The 17,599-nt window shown below is 49.5% G+C and overlaps 1 long non-coding RNA gene across 1 annotated transcript; it reads left to right on the forward strand.

Moving 5' to 3' along the window:
* The first annotated feature begins 332 nt into the window (after positions 1-332).
* On the forward strand, positions 333-17,350 carry LOC143442315 (uncharacterized). The gene is made up of 3 exons (XR_013110372.1): positions 333-471; positions 7,883-7,963; positions 17,214-17,350. It is a non-coding gene; the product is annotated as an uncharacterized LOC143442315 (long non-coding RNA).
* The last annotated feature ends 249 nt before the right edge of the window (positions 17,351-17,599 follow it).

A 17,599-nucleotide genomic window follows, 5' to 3' on the forward strand; every position in this document is an offset into this window, starting at 1 on the left:
GTCTCCTGCCTGGCGCCTGCACTGTAGTATGACCCTGGGCACTGCAGCTGTGGGGTGTGTTTGTGTGTAAGAAGGAAGAAGGGCAGAGAGGAGGAGACAGAAAAGGGGGAAGGGATGGATTTCGCATGCCTGTGTGTTTATGTGGAGAGACAGAAGACTATATTTGGGGATTGTTGGTGTGTGTGTGTGTGTGTGTGTGTGTGTGTGTGTGTGTGTGTGTGTACACCCGCGCAGGCGCGCGATTCAGAGAGGGGCGAAGGAAAGAGAAGTGGAATGGAAGGAAGGCCCAGTAGGCGTGGGCACTTAGACCTCCAGTAGAGAAACTTTCTCCTTATGCCTGCTGCGCAGGTGCAGAAGAGGGAAGAACAGGAAACTGTATGTACTGAGTGAGCCCTGCATTTGTGACCTGTTGAGCACACACGTGGGTGTGGTAGAGAGAGGCTTTGTGCCCCTGCCGTGAGAGAGTAGCCGGTGAGTCCCGCTTGGTGTACACCTACGTACGCTGGAGCATGCAGTTGAAAGACACATGGCAGAGATTTACCACAAAGTTGTAGATGGCTCAGTTTGTGAGACAGAGAGGTCAGTGTGGTAAATGTGCGTTTTGTTTGGGTGACTTTGTTGTGTGGCTGTTTTTTTGTTTGTTTGTTTGTTTGTTTGTTTGTTTTTTGACAGATCTCAGGGCTGGAGAGATGGCCAAATGGTTATTGCTTTTTGCATGGGTAGGGGGAGGAAGAGGGGCCCAGTACCAGTATAGCTCCCAACTGCCTGTAACTCCAGCTGCAAGGGATCCAGTGCTGTATCCTGGCATCTGCAAACACCTGCATTCACACGTGCATATTCCCCACCCCAGACAGACACATACACATAATTCAAACAAACAAACAAACAAACTCCCAGACCATGGTGGTGGCTCTTGCCTTTAATCCCACCACTCAGGAAGCAGAAGCAGGTGGATCTCGAGGCCAGCCTGGTCTACAGAGCAAGTTCTAGGACAGCCAGGGCTACACAGAGAAACCCTGTCTCGAAAAAACAACCAACCAACAAAACAGAGATGAGTCTCAGTAACCTAGCCCAGGCGAGCCCAATCCTCCCTCTGCCCCTGCCTCTGCCCCTGCCCCTGCCCCTGCCCCTGCCCCTGCCCCTGCCCCTGCCCCTGCCCCTGCCCCTACCTCTGCCCCTGTCCTACCTCTGCCCCTACCCCTGCCCCTGCCCCTGTCCTGCCCCTGTCCTACCTCTGCCCCTGCCCTACCTCTGCCCCTGCCCTGCCCCTGCCTCTGCCCCTGCCCCTACCCCTGCCCCTACCCCTGCCCTGCCCCTGCCCCTACCCCTGCCCCTGCCCCTGCCCCACCTCTGCCCCTGCCCCTGTCCTGCCCCTGTCCTACCTCTGCCCCTGCCCTGCCCCTGCCCTGCCCCTGCCCCTATCCCTGTCCTGCCCCTGTCCTGCCCCTGCCCCTGCCCTGCCCCTGCCCCTGCCCCTGCCCCTGCCCCTGCCCCTGCCCCTGCCCCTGCCCCTGCCCCTGCCCCTGCCCCTGCCTCTGTAGTGCTTGAGGTTACAGGTGTACCCACCATCTCCCACGTATTTGACTTTGGTCATTCCCTATATTTGTATGATGTCAAGAAAAAAAACTAATGTATAAGGGATATGAGATATATGTTCAGAGACAAAGACATCCTGGAGGATTTGAGATGGGGTTCGGAAGGAAGGAAGGAAGGAAGGAAGGAAGGAAGGAAGGAATAAGGGAAGGAGGGAGGAAGAGAGCGAAGACCTGGGAAGTCTTGCCCACCATCCACAAAGAGGGGAAGAGGGGAAGAGGGGAAGAGGGGAAGAGGGGAAGAGGGGAAGAGGGGAAGAGGGGAAGAGGGGAAGAGGGGAAGAGGGGAAGAGGGCAGAGTGGCTGAAGATGGTGGTGGGTTTGAGAAGAGTGGCAAAGCTGGCTGAAACCCCCTTCCAGGGCCTGTCCCTGAGTGCCGCTTGACACACCAGGGAAAGAAAGGCCAGGCTGAGGGGTTGGATGCCAAGGGGACTGTCTGCTCTTCCAGTGTGTGTCTGCGGGAGCTTGGTGGGGCGGGAGAGGGGACCCATGGAGTGGACACTGTGCTCCATAGCCCCCTCCACTTGGCAGCACTGAGTTTTCCACTGTGGAGGTGCAGGGACAGGGAGGAGATCGCAGAGCTCGTACATTGGTGGCAGCAGGATTCGTGGCCAGGAGGGCAGGCTGTGCGGTGTTGTACATGCGAGGGCCTCAGAGATGACTCTGCCTGACGTGTCAGAGCCCATCTACGGGGCAGACCTCGTACACACACCGTCAGCCCCTGACCTATTTCTTGTCTTTTTGGTTTTGTTGCTGTTGTTTGTTTTGTTTTGTTTTTGAGCCAGGCCTCTTGTAACCCGAGCTGGCCTCAAACTCCTTTTATAGAGGATGCTGGAAGGTATCTTGGGGCTTCTGATCCACTTCCCAAGTACAGAGATTACAGGCACTTGCTACCATGCCCTGCTTATGAGGGCATGTTGACTTCCCAGGAGTCTCTGTGTGCCACTTGGGGAGATTTCTTAAATCCAGGAAGATGTGAAAGCTTACCCAGTTACTCTGGCTCTGCACTTGTTAGTACATGGTTATGAGGATTCTCTTCTCTCTCAGCCTTAGTTTTCTTCTCTGTAAAATGGGGTTCCAGCCCATCTCATTCTACCACTGGGAATTCTATACTATTCTATACTAGGAATTCATGACTACTGTGCATGCTCTGTCAACTGCTACAAAGCCTGAAGTTCACTTGTTCTTCTTACTAAAAAGTTCAGGGGCTGTTTGTGGTAGCATGCACCTTTTATCATGTGGTGGCACATGAGAGGCAAAGGCAGGCAGACCTCTGTGAGTTCACAGCCAGCCTGATCTACATAGTGAATTCCAGGCCAGCCAGAGCCACAAAATGAGACACCTCTCCCCACTCCCCCCCAAAAGCAGAGAATTTAGATATGAGCAGAATGAGCCTGTGTTGTCAGAGTCAAGCTTCTGTCTGAGAGAATGACTTACTAGGAAGCTTCTGGTCTGCTTTGTGACATTGTGGCATAGGGACACAGAGTGAATGTGTTCAGGTAGGAAAAGTCCTTAGCAGTCACATAGCCTCTGTGTGTCCTTTGCTCTCCAGTACAGTCCAACAATAAATCACAAAGAGGGTGTGGTGGCAGCACAGGTCTGCAGTCCCAGCACATAGGAGGTAGAGGCATGACAAGCAGGCTAGCTTAAGCTATGTAAGTCCAGGCTAGCCTGGGCTACACGAGATCCTATTTTAAAACCAAAGAAGAAAAAAAAAAAAAAAATGGTCAAGTCTCATGACCACATTTTGCCCACACACACACACACCATAGACATTCTGGAATGTTCTATCACTGGAGCAAGACATGGGGGCCAGCAATAGCAAGTGTGGTCCTAGCTCTGTGAAGATGTGGAGACAGCCTGGCAGGATGGCCCAGTAGGTAGGGTGTTGGCCACCAAGCCTAAAGACTTGAGTTTATCCCTAGGAACTCACGTGGTGGAGGAGAAAGCTGACTCCCACAAATCATTCTCTGACCTTTTTCTATGTACACTGTGACACGTGGACACACACAAACACACACATACTCTCATACCAAACACAGAAACACATACACACATTCACACACGCAGAAAGACACACGGGGACACACACACACACACACACACACACACACACACACAGAGAGAGAGAGAGAGAGAGAGAGACATATACACAGAGAGACACACACATACACACACTGACACACATATTCTTACACCACAGACACATGCATATACACAAACACACACAGACACACATACTCATACACCATACACAGAGACACATATACACACAAACACAGAAAGACACATGACCACAGAAAGAGGCACACATTCTCACACAGAGACACACACACTCACACATATACTCTCATACCAGACACATGGACACACAGAGACACACACAGAGAGACACATGCACACACACACAAACACTCACTACTCTCACATCACACACACACACACACACACACACACATGCACACACACAAACACATGGACACACAGTAAACACATAAGTATGTAAGAAGGCAAAGGAGAGGAACCACACCTTCCCCGTTCTTACAGAGCACATGGATGGGACAGGTCGTGCAGCCTGACAAAGCTACTGGTTGGGCCAGCACTAAAACCATGGAGACTTCCTGACGACATGACCAAGGCCTGTCTGTGACACTCTGCTGATCTAGGGAAGGCCACTCTGGTCCTTACGGAACTCAACTGCAGTGGCCAGTGGTGGGAGGGGGTGTCAATGTGAGGAGCCTCTGACATCCCAAGCCTCACCCGGGGATCTAGAGGTCATGTCCTCCAGAAGGCTTTCTGAGAAGCCAGGAACCTGCCTTTTTCCATGAGCCAGACACATACCCGGTGGCTGGTGCTTTATGTTGTTGGCTTGACAACTCTGACAGTTCTGAAGTGGAGGGACCATGATTCAATCTGTTTCCTCGTCACTGGTGAGAGAAGAAAAGAAAGCAGACAGTGTGCTTCCACACCAGCTCATGCCTGGAGTCCAGCACTTGGGAATCAGAGGCAAGAGGATCAGAAGTTCAAGCTCTGGCCTGAGAGACGGCTCAGTGGTTACGAGCACTGCCTGCTTTTCCAGAGGAGCCTGGTTCTATTCCCAGCACTCTCAGTGGCTCACAGCCATCTGTAACTCTGGGGCCCTCTTCTGGCCTTCATCAGTCCCAGGACTGCATGGTGTTCAGGCACTCACAGAGGCAAAACACCTATAAACATAAAATAATAAAATTAGGCTGGACGGTGATATCCCACACCTTTAATACCAGCAGTTTGGAGGCAGAGGCAGGTGGATCTCTATGAGTTCAAGGCCAGCCTGGTCTACCCACTAAGTTCCAGGACAGCCAGGGCTACAAAATAGAGAGAACTTATGTTGCAACTTTTTTCTTTTAGAATAAACAAAGGCCGGGCAGTGGTGGCACAGATCGAGGCCAGCCTGGTCTACAGAGTGAGTTCCAGGACAGCCAGGGCTACACAGAGAAACCCTGTCTCAAAAAAATCAACAACAACAAAAAAGAATAAGCAAAGATATTCCATCCCCCACCCACTGAAATGCATGACCTCCTTACTGTGCACCCAGAACTGGGCCAGGTACTCTTCTGTACGGATCCATTTACGTCTACAGCAGCTCAATGAATATGGATATCCCCATTTCACAGATGAGAAATCAAGGCTGGGAAAGTAAAAGCACATGTCTAAGGCCACAAGTGGAAAAGCTGGCACAAAACGACTTGTCTATTATTTTTAATCTGACAAATGCGTTTTTCTCTTTTTTATGTGACCTGTTTCGTATCCTCTTTACGATGATGGTATGGATATATAGGAGGGGAAGGCAGGCATGTGCCACCACGTGCCCACCTTCACAACCCTCTTCTGTGTTGTCTCCATTCTCAGTATTAAGTAGCGAGCTGGAGTTGCGTGCTATGACGTCATCATTCCACTGAGAGAACTGAGTTCAGTTTCCTGGAGGAGCCATTGATGAGACCCTTGCTATGCTTGCAAACAGCCCAGAGCCAGGAAGTAGCTGAGAAAGCAAGCAGACTAGGGTGCATCAGGCCAGTGTAGGGAGGTGTGTGGGTTATCAGGTTACCTCAAGGTTACCAGGGGGTACCTGAGGGGTGGTGTGGAACACCACCTTCTCTGGTGCCCTCCAAGCCTTTGGACAGCAACTCTTTAATACAACCCTGCCTGGCTGAGGAACTAAGGATGCTCTTCCAAGGAACCAAGTCATCCTAGAAACAGACTCGTATAATTCCATGTATCTGCCTTTTTGCCTCAGCTGTTGGGAAGCTCTTAGACCAGTTGCCTCTTTCCGTCTCAGTAACTAATTCAGTCTTTATTGATTTGTTTGGTTTCACGTACCCCAAGCTGGCCTCGAACTCCGAAACCTCCTGCCTCTACTTCCCTAGTGCTGGAGCTTAAGCCCGGGACATCATACTTGCTAGGGAAACACTCTACCACTGAGCTACCTCTCCAGTCCTCTTGAAAGTTTCTTTCCATTTCTCTCTTTGTTTATGTTGTTCTAGACATGTGCTTCTGATTATAGCTGTCCTGGAACTTGAGACCTCCCTGCATCCATCTCCCAGAGCTGGGTTCACACGCAAAAGGCTCCACTTTCCTTCCATTTTTTTCCCTATTTTGTTTGCTTTTATTTTATTTTTGTTTTTGTTTGTTCTAAACATTTATTTATTTATTTATTTATTTTATGTATATGAGTACACTGTCTCTGTTTTCAGACACACCAGAAGAGGGCATCGGATCCCATTACAGATGGTTGTGAGCCACCGTGTGGTTGCTGGGAATTGAACTCAGGACCTCTGGGAGAGCAGTCAGTGCTCTTAACCACTGAGCCGTCTCTCCAGTCTTCCTTTTAATTTTTAATTGTTCTTATTTTTTTAATTTTGGAGGTGGGGTTGAAGCAGGTGCTTACTATGTAACCCAGGCTGGCATAGAGTTCATGATGTATACCAGGTTAGCCTTGAACTCATGGCAATCCTCCTGCTCCTGTCTCTCAAATGCTGAGGCTCAGAAGCACATTGCTCCATCTGTGCTCGTTCTCATTTGGAGACTGAGGAGCAGGGTCTCATTGTGTAGCTCTAACTGGCTTGGAACTCACTATGTAGATCAGGCTGGCTCAAAATCTCAGAGATCCTGCCTCTGCCTCCAGAGTGCTGAAACTAACCTAAAGGTGTGTGCCACCAGCCCTGGCTTGAACTCCATTTGTGTGTGTGTGTGTGTGAGAGAGAGACAGAGAGAGAGAGAGACAGAGAGAGAGAGAGAGACAGAGAGAGAGAGAGACAGAGAGAGAGGCAGAGAGACAGAGAGAGAAAGAGAGAGAGGCAGAGAGAGAAAGAGAGAGAAAGAGAGAGAGAAGGAGAGAGGGTTCCAGGTTGATCTTGAACTTCTGATCCTCCCGGATCTACCTCCTGAACTCTAGAATTACAGGAGCTGCCAGCATACTGAGTTTATTTAGTGCTGAGTTCCTTGGGCTTTGTCTGGACTAAGCCAGCAAGCACTCTGTATCACTATGTATGGAGTTCAAGGCCATCCTAGGCTTCAGTGAGTTCTATTTTTTTTTCTTTTAAATTCACAATGTGAATGAGGTGGTTACGATTCTGACAGAGGCAGACTGTTGATATAGGAAAGAGCATAGGAACATGGAACTGGGGCCAGGCAGCGTGGCTAGAAGGGAGAATACAGTAAAGCCAGCTCAGTCACGATGACGGGTCACTAGGAGCAATGCGTCCTGAAGATATTTACCTGGGCGGCGGGAGGGGGGAGCTGAAAAGGCATGAGAAAGACAGAGTTGGCTATGTCAGTAGAGTTTACCGGAGTCCTCCAGGTAGTGGGTCTCACCTGTGCAAAGCCCCAGGCATGGGAGGAAATGCCAGGCCTTTGAAGCTGGGGCAAAGGAAATGCCAGCAGCTGAGCGGGCTGGAGAGTTCACCGTGGGCCATCTGAGGACTGCTGACGTTAGAGAGCCTCAGAGGTAAAGCGGGGCCTGGCAGTCCCAGGGCCGGGCAGGGGCTCCACGGGGAAGCCGTCGGCTGCTGCAGCTATGGCTCCAGACCTTGGACTGAGGAGGGGGATGGAAAGAGGCACCAAGCCAGGCGCCCTTGAAACAGAACCAGGTTGTTCTGCTTGCTGAGTCCAGGGCATGGGAAAGGTCAGGGCCACCCTGCCAGTCCCAGCCCAGGGTGAGGGCTCAGGGCTTCTGGCAGGGCTGTTGTCTTGGACAAGCCCCTAAAGCTTGAAGCAGACTGGATTTGTTTGTTTGTTTGTTTGTTTGTTTGTAGCACTCCAGTACTGAGGCCTCTGAATCTGGCTGCCTGCCTTCATTCTTTCATCTCTGTCTGCTGAGACCTTGTCTCACGATGGTGAGTTCCAGGCCCCTCCCCTGATTTCTTTTCCTTCCTTTTTTTTTTTTTTTTTTTTTCTTCTTCTTTTAGAGACAGGGTCTCACTTTGTAGCCTGTAATACTCAGGATCCTCCTGCCTCGGCTTTCCTGGGTGCTAGGATTAGGGGTGAGCACATTACACCAGTCACACTCCTTGGTTCCATTGGGTGTCATTGAGCTGACCCAGGGAAGTCTCTTTACTCTCTGGACTTGGTCTCTAAGTTGACAGTGGTTATCTACACTCTAAAGTGGTGCTTGGAAGATTAGGTTGATTTTAAAAATGAGAAAGACACAGCATAAAGCAATCAATCAATGTCCATTCCTTGGGTCTCAGAGACTGGGAAAAGAGACCCTAGATACAGCCATTCCTGATGCCCATTCCTCTGGACTATCCTAAACCTGCAGCTCAAGCTGCAGAACCAGCAGGGCATGGCCAGATGTCCTTCAAGCTTGTGCCAAGCCTCAGAGACTTTGTCAACCATGTCCCCTCCTCTCGAATACCCTTCTCTCAGCTGCTAGCTGCCTGAGTCAAAACAGCTCCCATGAGCCTTTCCTGACAGCTTTGATCAAACAGGGAGCAGGTAGGGGCCTTCCCCATCTCAGTTCACCTCCATGTAGCTGCTCATACATACCGCCTGCCCTAACCTGCTTCCTCTGGTGGTTGCCTCTGCCTGACCCCAATTCTGCAGCCCATTTACAGGCCCAGCACACAGTGCTCCATAAATGTCAATCAAATTCCTCTCTGCAGGGACTATTGCTTTAGGTTTCATAGGACCCCCCATTTAACAGAAGAAACCCTGGGGACAGACAGGTAGATGCATACCATAGCTGCATATGGTGTGGCCCTTGGGTACGGAGAAAGCTATGTAGGATTTCCAGGCTTCAGTCTCCTTGGCTATGAAATAAAAGGTTGGGCCTCCAGTTTTGTGACCCCGCTGGTCTTTTTTTGCATCATCTGAGGAGCTGTGAGAAGTTCTTGATGGCCGATCCTCCCTGATCAAGTGACTCCTAATCTTTAGGGAAGAGGTCCCAAAACCTCTTGAAGATCTTGGGGGCTTTGTATTCATGGATAGAGAACACAGGGTGAGCGCTTGGTAGGAAGCCACTCTTCCTGACAGGATGCAAAGAACAGGACATAGAGCTGTGTAGAGGATTCTGGTCCTGACCTACCTCTTCCTTTCCCAAGTGTGGCATGGCCAGCCTCTACTCAGTGAGTTGTAGGTCACACAGCTGGGACATGGCCTTGTGGGCTTTCATCCAGTTCTGTTGCTAGGAGCTACAGGCCCTTGAGAGAAGGTCCTGGGCAGGTACAGGAGGAGAGTGGGTCTCCTCCCAGCCTGTAGTTCTAACATCCGGGTTGGCTGATGCCCCTGTGGCCTGTCAAATGTGCTGAGATCCCACGGTCCCACAGTCCACCAGCCACATGACTCATTCTGCTTGGGGTGCTGCTGTCTGTGGAGACACCATGAAGTCATTGTGTCTCAGCCGCTCTTAGCCCAACACGTGCCCGGGCACCTCCACTACCCACTGAAGCCCAAGCTCCAGTTGTGGTAGGCCACAAAAGACATGTAGTCAGTGCGCGTGGGATCCTGGGATCCTGGGGCTGGGGTGGGAGAGAGCAAAAACAACAGCCCCGGAGAAACTGAAGCCAGACGTGGACAGACCCCCCATGTCCAGTACTTACCCCTCGTTTGCGTGCAGTCTAGGGATAACCCTCAGCTTTGCGTGAGCCCTACAGATGGTGCGTGAGGAAAGGGCTCCCAGCCAAGTATGGTGGCTCATGCCCACATTTTAGTAGCTGAGAGGCAGAGGGGACAGGATCAGGAGTTTGAGGCCAGCCTAGGCTGCCGAGTGAGTTCTAGCCTAGCTTGAGCTACATAGTAAAATCCTATCTCAAAACCAAAAGGACAGAAAGTCCTTTTGTCCAGCAATACTGGGTTCCCACCAGGCAAGCATAACCAGGCTAGCCCTCACCTGGGCTGCCTCAACTCCTGCCCTGTTAGGTCTCAGTCCACAGGGCAATGTTTCAAAAAGGCCCTCCTCGGCTGACCTGGGGAGGTTCCCCTGCCTCCAGCCACCTGATCGCATGTCTTCACTGCACTTAGCAAAATTCACACTTAGTTGTTTTGTTTTTGAGACAGGGTCTTATGTAGCCCAAGCTAGCCTCAAACTTGCTATGGAGCCTAGGATGACCTTAAAAACCTGATCTTCCTGCCCCATCTCCCAAGTGCTGAGATTATAGGTGTGTATTACTACACTGGATTTTTTTTTTTTTCTTTTCTTCTTTTTCCAGACAGAATCTCTCTATGTAGCCCAGGCTGGCCTCAAGCTCATCATTCTCCTACCTCACCCACCACCCTAGCACAGTACACACATAGCCTGCCTTTGTCATGCATTTTAAGTATACAACTCAATGATTTTTGAGTAAATTCCCAGAGCTGTGTGGCAGTCAGAACAATCTGTCTGGGGAGTGTCTACATCTCCCAGGATCTCTACCGCTTGGTTTTTGTTGTCCCAGGTTGTCACCAGAGTCTGGGACATGGGGACACACACACACACACACACACACACACACACATCTGCTTTCTGTCTCCATGGTTGTCCCTTCTCTAGAAGCTTCTCAGAAATGGACTCTTAACAGTTTGCAGCCACCTAAGGTCATTTTCTTCCCCTTGGTGTGTAGGTCTTGACTCCTGTCCAGGCCATCCTGGGGCCGGTGGTCTCCCTGGACAGAGAAGAGGTAGTCCACTGCAGTAATGAGTATTTTCTATTGCTCTCTTGAGCTGTGGGTGTTGCCTGCTTCTACTTATTTGACTTTTACACCTTTGGGGTGGGGAGTGCGCCACACAGCCCATTGTGGGGGTCAGGAGGTAGCATGGAGGAGATGGCCTTTTTCTTCTACCGAGTGGGGTCTGGGAATCAAACTCAGATCATCAGGGTTTGTAGCAAGTTCCATTACCTGCTCATCATCCTGGCTCCTGGCTCTTGTTTGTGGAGGAGTGCTATGTCACGGCTAAGTTCGGTCCTCATGGGGGCAGAGATTTTCATTTCGCTGGGTACTAAGAGTGGATTGCTGCCGGCACTTGCCATGTGTGTTTGACGTCTCGGGAAACTCTAAACTGTCTTCCAAAGTGGCTGTGTCACTGCAGTTACTCCCAGCAGCAAAGGAGGTGGCTCCACATCTGTGATCTCCCGAACTTCCCAGGATTCAGGCTGGGAGCCCGGAGATAGTGAGTGCTCGACAGAGCGAGTCAGTAGGAGCTGGGGGAACAGGCGAGCAGTGAATCCTTCCTCTGAGCCTGCTGACTACAGCATGTAAGAAACTCCATGTCACACAGAGAAGGCCCTATCCCCTGGGCTGTGACATTAAACCACCAGAATGCTTGCTTTATTCCAATGTTGTGATGGTGGACGTCTCACTCCTCAGGACTCTGTGTTAGGAACTTCGGGTTAACAAGATAGGGAAGGAATGATTCTTTTTGGCTCGTGATTTTCCAGGTTTTATTCTATGGTCTTCTGCTCTGTCCCTTTCAGGCCTAAAGCAAAGCAGGATAACTCAGTGGCAGAAGCTGCTTATGTCATGGCAGCAGGGAGGGAGGAAGGGGCTGGGGACAGATGTGCCCTTCAAGGGTATATTCCCACTGGCTCCCTTCTCACATGGTCACCATGGTCCTGTCTCCCAGCCTCTATCACCATCTGACGGGGCTGTCAGATGATTGACAGATGGACTGACTGGGCCAGAGCTAGGGGATCCAATCATCTCTCCCACAGCTTCACCTCTATAGGCTGCATCGGAGACCAAACCTTCCACATATGTGTCTGGGGCAGGAGGAGGGCATTTCATATCCAAATCAAATCAGGACTCCTCCTACTGAAAGATGCTTCAGTATAGTGCCCTCCTGGAAGATGGCAAAGGGATATACCCCAAGTGCAATGTATGTCTTATTTATAAAATGTGTTAGGGATTTCTCCACCCAGCGTCATCTGTATGGTATATTGTTCTTGTGTTTTAGCACTGGGAGAAAGAGGGCCTTTCCCAAATTAAATGGCCTCCTGTCCTTTGATTGTGAGTCCAGGACAATTCATTATGTTCACCTCGTTGCTTTGCCTGAGAAGGTACTAGAGAAGATTTCAGAGGACTATTAACTTCTGGAGACTGGAGTTGGGGCTGCCAACCTCCAAGCCAGAGAGCCTTCTCAGCAACCTTAGTGTGGGTGGAATGGGGATGTAACTTCCTCGGCTTAGAATAGTTTATAAAATGTTTTCTTCCAAGGGCTAAAGAATTGACTTGGCAGTTAGTCAGAGATCCTGGGTTTGGTTTTCAGCCACATCAGGCAGCTCTCAATAACCTGTAACTCCAGATACAGGGAATACACTGCCCCCTGCTGGCCTCCACTTTGTGAGCAAGAAACCTCTAACTGAACCTGAAATTCGTCCACTCTGGGAAGGGGTCAGAGGAGGAGATGCAAGGGGCTACCCAGGGCCTTCAGCGGTTTCTGGCAGTTTTTATCTTAAAAGGAAAGAGATGCCAGGTGTGGCTGCATGTGTCTGCAACCTTAGCAGAGGCAGAAGGATGAGGAATTCAATGTCAGCTTTGGATACATAGCAGATATGGGGACAGCCTGGGCTATGTAAGACTCAAGGGCAGCCTGGGCTATGTGAGATTTAAAAAACTAGACTTTAGTGGGGGAAAAGAGTTGAAGGGAATCTGCTAAAATGTGGTGCTGTGTGGACCCTGGGCTGTACACATGTGCACTGATGCTCTCCATGGTCTCTACATTTTGTTGATAGAAATATACACACAGAGGAAGCCACACACAATAACCAATCAGTTGCTCACGGTTGTTTCTGAATGACAAGGTCACTTGTTAGTTTTTAATCACTTAAAAATTAATATGTATGAGTTACATGTAACAGGTTCCGTTATGACATTTGCATGTGCATATATTGTGTATTTCCACTCTAAATTCGCCTCCCTCCATGACTCCCTCCCATCCCCCCACCAACTCCTGCTGATCCCCTTTTGTCTTAGATACTGCTCTATTGCTGTGAAGAGACACTGTGACCAAGGCAACTTATAAAAGAAAGCACTTAACTGGTGGCTTGCTTACAGTTGCAGAAGGCGAGCCTGTGGCCCTCATGGTGGAAAGAATGGCCACAGGCAGGCGAGCATAGTGCTGGAGTGAGCAGTAGCTGAGAGCTTACACCTTGCTCTGCATATTGGATGGGGTGGGGATGGGCACAGGTTTTTGAAACCTCAAGGCCCAACCCCTGTGACACACCTGCTCTAACAAGGCCACACCTCCTAATCCTTCCCAAACAGTTCCACCAGCCTGGGATCAAGCATTCAAAGATAGGAGCCTATAGAGACCATTCTTGTCTAAACCTCCACACCTTCCTTTCCCCAAATTGTCTTCCTTCTCCTTTTATATCATTTTTATATAACCTAGTACATTTTACTAGTTGCTTACCATGTATGGTTAAGGGCTTGCTTACCCAAGCACATGTGTGTACCTTAACAGTTACCATAGCACTGAGGGAAATTATTCTCCCACCTCCAAGATTACTCTTTTTTATTCCTCTGTTTTTTCTTCCTTCTTTTTTAAAGATTTATTTATTTATTTTATGTATCTGAGTACACTATAGCTGTCTTCAGACACACTAGAAGAGGGCATTGGATCCCATTACAGGTGGTTATGAGTCACCATGTGGTTGCTGGGAATTGAACTCAGGACCTCTGGAAGAGCAGTCAGTGCTCTTAACTACTGAGCCATCTCTCCAGCCCCTTCTATTTTTTTTTTAATTTTTAATTTGACTATATTGGTGTTTTGCTTGTTTTATGTCTGTGTGAGGGTGTTAGATCTTGGAGTTACAGCAAGTTGTGAGCTGCCATGTGGATGCTGGGAATTGAACCCAAGACCTCCAGAAGAACAGGCAGTACTCTTAACTGCTAAGCCATCTCTCCAGCTTCTCCTCTGCTTTTTCACTCACTGTATAATCTTGCTTTCTTATAGTGAACATGTGTAACCTGTGAAATCTTTTAAGACACAAATATATCTGAAAGAGAGATAGGGAAGAAGAAAAAAAGGAAGAGAGGGGGACGGAGGAAGGGAGGGAGAGAGACAGAGACAGAAGAGAGAGAGAGAGAGGGGGGAGAGATGGCGAGAAGACAGAGACAGAGGGGCAGAGAGAGAGAGAGAGAGAGAGAGAGAGAGAGAGAGAGAGAGAGAGAGAGAAAAGAGCAAACCCTGGGCAACCAACAGGGGCAAGGCCTGGCAGTGTAGAAGCTGGAAGACAGGGATGCAAGGGGAAGAAAACCCACCACAAAGGGAGCCAGAGCAACAGCAAGGTTGGACCGTGAGTACCAGGCCAGAGAGCTGCATTTGACTTTGAAGGCAACAGAGCCTCACACTGGTTCAAGTCTCTAGGGAGCCTTATGCAAGTTCCTAGGGAGAAGCTTCCACTGGGATTTCTAGGTTGCAGGCCCTTCCCTTTAGTTGGAGCTAGCAAAGGTTCCTGAGTAGATCTTGCTTCTTTAGAATGGCCCAGCCCACCGCCCAGAACTGCCCTCCTGAGCCTGTGACTAGGTCTGCTTAGCCTCGTCCCCTATTGGACAGGATCCATCCTTGGGTGGATGAGGAAACTGAGAAGCAGGACTCAAGGTTGTTGTCTTCTTCAGTGTGGGGATCTCAGCTCTGGGGCTTGGGAGAAGTCCAAGGGCCCGGAAGATGTTTCCAACTTGAACTAAGAATTTTAATGACGTTAGAGTAACCACAGACACCAAAACAACACACTCTCAACCAGTGACCAGGGATCATTTCAACTGCAAATTATAAAAACAGATGATTCTATAAAGCAAAAGCTCTCATATTTGAAATGGGGAGTGCTATGTTTGAATACATTTCACGAGAGAACAGCCTGCTAAGGCTTGCACACACCAGTGGCCTTTGATGGGCCATGAAGGCTCTGTGGAGCCTGGTGGAGCACAGAGAGGCCCTGAGCTCCTTTCCCAGGGACAGGAAAAGCAGAACTAAATAGACAGGAGGGATGGACACTCAGGAAAGTGCGGACATATTCGTGCGGCAGGGGAGGCCACAGGGCAAGCCATGTGCTCCCCAACCCAATGAAGCAAGAACAGGTAAATCGAGCCAACCCCAGAGGTGAAAGCAAAAGCCAGTGGAAACATCACAGCATTTCAGAGGTGTCAGGGGTGAGGGGAGGAAGGTCAGGAGCAGAGTCTATATAGTGACTATATGTATAGTGTCTATATAATGGCTATATAGTGACTTCAAAGCCAGCCTGGGCTACATGAAGCTCTGTTTTAGGAAACAATAAGACAGCCGGGCAGTGGTGGCGCACAACTTTAATCTCAGCACTCGGGAGGCAGAGGCAGGCAGATCTCTGAGTTCGAGGCCAGCCTGGTCTAAAGAGCGAGTTCCAGGACAGCCACGGCTACACAGAGAAACCCTGTTCATGTTGACAGCGCTACAGTCGAAGACAGTGCTACTGCCCCTCAGCTCACAGATACATGAATAAACATGGCTGTCAGGGAGCATAATTCACAAAAGGCCACTCACAGGATGACTTCACTTACGTAAAATGTCCAAGATAGGGAAGCCACAGAGGCAGACTGCAGATTAGTGGTTGCCAGGATGGGGAGGAGGGGGAGGTAGGAGCACTGCAGAGAGGGTGGGGGAGAGGAGGGGTGATGGAATGCTCTGGAATTTATGTAATCCTTTGGTAACTTTGTGATGATGTAAAAAAAAACCCCAGATGGTTCACTGAGGATGAACATGTCCAATTTGTGGTACATGGATGATGTCTGTAATCTTTAAAGGGTGTGTACACACACATCTCTAGCAGTCTTAGTGACAACAGCCCCCAGACAGAAAGAATCAAATGTCCATCCCTCATTAATATGCAGTGAAAAGGTGGTCTGTCCATCAAATGGAATATTACTCAGTAATGAAAAAGCATAAAGTAGTGACCCAAGTTACAATGTAGACCCAAGTTACAATGTAAATGGCCAGGGAAGGAGCTGTGGTGCAAGCGGCTTAGGCGCTGGCCTCCAGAGGGCAACCTCATGCCCTTTGCACTCTCTCTCTCTCTCTCTCTCTCTCTCTCTCTCTCTCTCTCTCTCTCCCCCCCGGTTCGAATCCTGCTTTCCCAGTGTGACTCTGCCCGAATCTCATGGGGGAAAAAAAAAAAAAAACCAATGTAGATGGCCCTTGAAAATGTTACATTAAGTGAAACAAACCAGATAAACAGATGCCTCTAGAGTGAGTTTACATAAGGAGTGACAGGTGGACAGCAAGATGACTCAGCACTTAGATGCTTGCCACCAAGCTGGGCCATCTGAGTTTGGTTCTTGAGACCCACAAGGAGAAAAGTAACTCTCCTAAGTTGCTCTCTGACTGGTACATGCATGTTGTGGTACATGAGGGGCCCTGGAAAATACAAATGTAATTAAAAGGTTTCAGTTGTGTCTAATAATAGGCAAACCTGTAGAGATGGGATGGCCTAAGGCTAGAGAGGGAAAACAGAGAGCAGGCCTGGGAGTGACTAGGAGTGGGCCCAAGGTGTCTCAGGGGTGAAGGCTCTGAAACTACAGCAATGGTGTCACAAGGGCATCCTGTTGTTTGCTTAAAATTATAAGTGAGCCCACGCTTGGTGGCATCTGTCTCCAATCTCCTCACTTGACAAGTGAAGGCCGAAGGCTCTGGTGTTCAACGTTATCTTTTACTACGTAGTTAGACGTCAATCTGGACTACATGAGACCCTGGTTCAAGCCCTCCTCCTTAAACAAAGAGAACACTGACATTGTAGATGAATGAATGAATCAGGGGAAGAGGAAAAATCCAGGAACTTTCCCAGAGGTCTGGGTAGAACTGACTCCCTGAGATATCAAGTTGGAGTTCAAGGCCAGCCTGGTTTTTAAAGTGAGTTCCAGAACAGCCGGGGCTGTTAGACATAGAAACCACTGCATTAAAAAACTAAACTAATAAATAAAAGCAAGTTGGGGTGCATGCCTTTAATCCCAGCACTTGAGAGGAAGAGGAACTCTGAGTTCAAGGGCAGCCTGCTTTATCTAGCAAGCTCCAGGCCAGGCCAGGCTATACCTCGAGACTTTGTCTCAGAAAATAAACTAACAAATGGGATACTCAAGTTGGGAAATCAGGATCACCTTTTGGTCTCTTTTTTCCTGGCTTTCTATTCTTCTCCCTTTCCAGGTCTGAGAGTCCTGGAAGAAACCCACACTGAGCGGTAGGAATGGACCACAGGCTGCTTGTGTGGAGCATGGCTGCCCTCTGGTGGCGACTTGTGAAGTGGGCCCTGAGAATGGCATGCGGCAAGGGCATTAGAGAGCTGGGAGACTCTGTCCGGTAAAGGGAGGATGGAAGCAACTTCTAGGTATCTGGTGGAAAGTGACAGAGCCAGAACAGGACATCAGACATACTCCTCCGGCCTCTCCACCCAAACACAGATACAGCACACACACACACACACACACACACACACACACACACACACACACACACACACACACACACTGTAACTCTTGATTCTGCTTGACTTGGAACTTGCTATGTAGATAGGACTGGTCTTGAACTCATAG

Source organism: Arvicanthis niloticus, chromosome 5 (genome assembly GCF_011762505.2).
Source record: "Arvicanthis niloticus isolate mArvNil1 chromosome 5, mArvNil1.pat.X, whole genome shotgun sequence".
Lineage (NCBI taxonomy): Eukaryota > Metazoa > Chordata > Mammalia > Rodentia > Muridae > Arvicanthis > Arvicanthis niloticus.